Here is a 4,709-nt window from a genome sequence, read left to right as displayed (position 1 = left end):
ATCTTAGAAACAAACTTAACCAGGAAAACTTAACACTGACCAATGAACCATGAAAATGAGGTCATGGTAAGATCATACCTGTCAGACAGACATATACACCTTACAATCATTACATACACAAAACATAGTTAACCTATTGCGTATAGTTTTAAAAGAACCAGACCAAATCACAAAAACTTAACATCGAGCAATGAACCGTGAATATGAGGTCAAGGTCAAATAAAATATGCCAGACTGACATGAATATCGTTAAATATTTCTATATACCAGATATAGTTGACCTATTGCATACAGTATTAGAAAAACAGACCAAAACACAAAAACTTAACTTTAACCACTGAACCATGAAAAAGAAGTCAAGGTTAAATGACACCTGCCAGTTGGACATGTGCAACTTACAATCATTCCGTACACCAAATATAGTAGACCTATTGCTTATAGTATCCGCGATATGGACTTAACCACGAAAATTTAACCTTGTTCACTGATCCATGAAATGAGGTCAAGGTCGAGTGAAAACTGTCTGACAGGCATGAGGACATCGCAAGGTACGCACATACCAAATATAGTTATCATATTACTCATTATAAGAGAGAAATGAACATTACAAAGAATCTTAACTTTTTTCAAGTAGTCACTGAACCATGAAAATGAGGTCAAGGACAATGATCTTATGACAGACAGAAATTTCATAACATAAGGCATCTGTATACAGAGTATGAAGTCTCCAGGTCTTCTACCTTCTGAAATATTAAGTTTTTAAGAGGTTAGTTAGCGCCGCCGCCGCCGCCGCCAGATCAATATCCCTATATCTCGCTTTCTGCGACAAATAAGTAGTAATTTTATCAAAGGTTTCCGTAATAGTTGGTTGTCGTGAGAATGGATGAAATATTTGCCACTGGAGGTTATCCAAACAATAACCAATCAATTATAATGGTATTTCAGTTCAATCAGGAAACTGTATACAAAGATTTACTTCAAAAGCGAAGAGACGATATTCTGTCATTATTGTTCATTTCTTTTGTTTTGGACCATGTTTATATATATTTCCTATTTCCTATATCAGGTCATGATGGTTTTCGTCACCACTAATTATAATAATAAAACCTTCACTAAATTTTTTATTACATAATAAAAAATTATATAGATTTGGTTGGGAGTTTGGCTTTATCTGTATAACTCTTATTTCGAACTGGATATCACATCCTTATTTTTACTGTTATGTCATAACTCTCACTACAAAAATCAAAAAGTCTGAAAAGACCAGTTTTTGTCTGAATTTGCATGAATTTTTACTCGACATTCTTAATTTGTCTGAATAATTTTTAAAAATTCTTGACATAGTATGAATTTGTCTAATAAGGTTCTTGATTTTTCTTGACAAGTGTCTTGACAGTATGAACATTGTCTTAAAATTTCTCGACACTTCCTGTATCATCTGATAAGAGTCTGGATTAGTCTCGACCAATTCTTGACTGTCTTAAATTTGTCTCAATCTGTCTTGACATATTCTCGACATTCTTAATAATGTCTGAATATGTCTCGACATATTCTTGACATTCAAAATAATGTCTGAATATGTCTCGACACATTCTTGACAGTCTTAAATATGTCTTGACACTATCTCAACATTATAAATTTCGCCTGAAATGTGAACAGACTTATTCTGCACTGTTTATGACATTCTATTGCTGTTTTATATACTCCTTTTTTATTATGGCTAAACTAAACTTTGAAGAATCAAGGATTAATTTGGTATAGTAAGATACCCTTTTGGTGCAACTGAGTTGGAATACCCTGAATAATCCCCCATGTAGTTTAATTTTGATTTATTTTTATTAAACATTTAAGTAATTGTTTTCCTTGGAATATAAGTCGAAGGTATTGACAAACAGCATTTAGATTTTTGCCGTTCGCAAAACTGCCAGTCAAATTTGCTTTACTAAAATAGGTGTCTTGTATCTCTTTTGGACCCCGCAATTCATCTTTTGGGTTTGTGTGGCTAAAAAAAGAGGGGGGGGAGGGGAGGGGGGGGCTTTCGTTTAGGTCAAAGAATTTGTTCCCATCTTGATTCAAAAACCTTATTCATTTTTAAGAACAACCCAAAAACATTTTTTATTCAAATTTGAGTGTTGAATTTTATAATTTTTATCAAAAATAAATATTTGTGATAACTCCTTCCTGAAAAGAATAAAATGTTTAGATCTTATTATGCATGTCTGTTTGAGAACCATTTCATAAGACCGATGATTTCTATAAAAATCATTGATGGGACCCATTATAAATACATTTTTTTTATTATTCCTGGAGTAGATAATAATTTTCTTTTAATCTTTGGGAATTATTCAATTTGTTTTTATGTTAAAATAATTAACTTCATAATTTTGATGAAGAAAATCCATTTCAATTCAATTTTTTTTCATCAAAATGATGATTTTCATTTTCATCTATCAACAAACTTTTTGAATTGTAGTGGCATGGTCGGTCAACTGATAAGTTGTATGGCTGATTACAGGTAAAGCAATAACTTCTATTTGACAGTTGCGTGTACTCTGGGTGTGGAATACCTTAATTTTATGGGGAACATCCAGTTCATGTGTAATACTTAATATATTCCAACAGATGACATTACACAAATTTTTCTTCTGTTAAATGAATGATTTGTATATCATCATAATTTTCTATTTATAAAAACCACATTTTGGTATAATAATTATTACCATATCAACATTGAATATTATGAATGTAGAATGAAATATGTCTGTAGTATGATTGGTTTGAATCATTTAATTTATAAGATTTAGGAATCAAAATTTGTAATTATTTAAAAACCCACATTGAAATTGTTTTATATCAACACACCCACATTTGAATTATTTTATACTTTAGATTTCATAGCCATATTTGCATTTGTAAAAATATTTATGTACCCAAATTTTCAATTATTTTACATGCCCAACTTTTATTTTTGTTGTAAAGAAGTGTAACTTGAAATAACAGTATATCATATAAAGAGAAATAAAGATTAAAGTTATATTATGAATATTGGTCATGATTTGTAAAACTCAGACCTGTCAAGTAAATTTAAGACACGATTCAAAATGTTCAGAATATGTCAAGCCATACTGAGAAAAAATAAGAATGTCGAGAATATGTCGAGAAATTTCAAGACAGTATTCAAATGTCAAGAATTTGTCAAGAAATTTTAAGACCATATTCAGAATGTCGAGAATATGTCAAGTAAATTTCATACAAATTTAATATAAATGAGAATTTGTCAAGAAAAATTAAGACACAAGTCATACTTTTGGAGAATGTCGAGTAAAAGTTCGTGCAAATTAAGACAAAAACTGGTCTTTTCAGACTTTTAGACTTTTGTAGTGTCTGTCGATACTTATATTTTGGCATTGCGCAAGATTAATATTTTTTTCTCAGACAGTTAGTGGCGTCTTTACACTAAGTTCGTTGAACTTGTACTGATGGGTATTTGAGTCTGGGTACACTGGCAAATATTACTAACGTGAATATCACACAAATCTCACATGGAATTGACCTCAAACGAGCTTATGTATACGTGAAACTCTCGTGAACATTTTCACGTGAATTTTTTGACACAAAAAAAAAAAAACTAGCATTTTTCATGATTTAAGTAAAATTTGAAAATTTATATGTTATTTGAATACATTTACTTTGAAAATTCACGTGAAAAAAAAAAATCCCGTGATTTTCATGTTAAATTCACGTGAGATTCACGTGAGTGAAATTTCCCCGTGTTAACATCATGATGGTTTATTTATAAGTTGAAATTTGATTTCAAATAGCTTTCAGTGACTGCAAGCACTCTTTAATCGGTACTTTGTATTATTTTTTCTATTTATTTTGTTCCGATCTTTCAGTCAAACCCTTTCAAATTATTTTATAATTTGTTCTTATATTTTTTACTGTTACACTTATGTTCTAGGTTACGAGAGAATTATTTTATCCCGTCAAATTTTTTATATGTCTACATGTTCCAAGTCAGGAGCCTGACTTTCATAGATTGCCATTGAATGGTGTCTGCCATATTTGTTTTTCGTCTATTGTTTATAGCATCAATCAGGCCGTTGATTTTCTCTTTTGAATTGTTTCACATTTGTCATACCGGCCTTTCTAGTTTAATATATGGTACGGTTTTTGCTCATTGTTGAAGGCCATACAATGACCTGTATTGGTCTAGTGTGCATAGTTTTCTCATTGGCAATCACATCATTGTGTTTGCTTAAAGTCCAATGGCAAATATTTTATGAGGTACTAGCTCCACGACCGGTATCAAGATTTATGACATATGAGCTTCTATTCTATATACAGCTCCAGGTTTGGTATCAATATTAATTACGGCAGAGGTTTTAGCATCCCTTCCGCGGTATCAATATTTATTACAACAGAGGTTCTAGTGCCATGTCCGTTAACCAGATTTATTACAGAAGAGATTCTAGCCCCACGTTCGGTATCAAAATTAATTACAGAAGATCGAGGTTCTAGCTGCACGTCTGGTAGCAAAAATTATTACAGAAGATATTCTTACGAGCCATGGTATATTTGTATACGCACTGTGTTCCAGATAAATTGCTCCTTGATATTGACAAAATGAAAATAAACGCCGGTGTCATTTAAGTAGGGTTTCTATATATATATAGTAACATCAATGTGCATGGTTTATGAATATGATA

This window comes from Mytilus californianus, unplaced genomic scaffold (genome assembly GCF_021869535.1).
Source record: "Mytilus californianus isolate M0D057914Y unplaced genomic scaffold, xbMytCali1.0.p SCAF_13, whole genome shotgun sequence".
Lineage (NCBI taxonomy): Eukaryota > Metazoa > Mollusca > Bivalvia > Mytilida > Mytilidae > Mytilus > Mytilus californianus.
The sequence above is the reverse complement of the archived record's forward strand: the minus strand, read 5'-3'. Positions refer to the sequence as shown.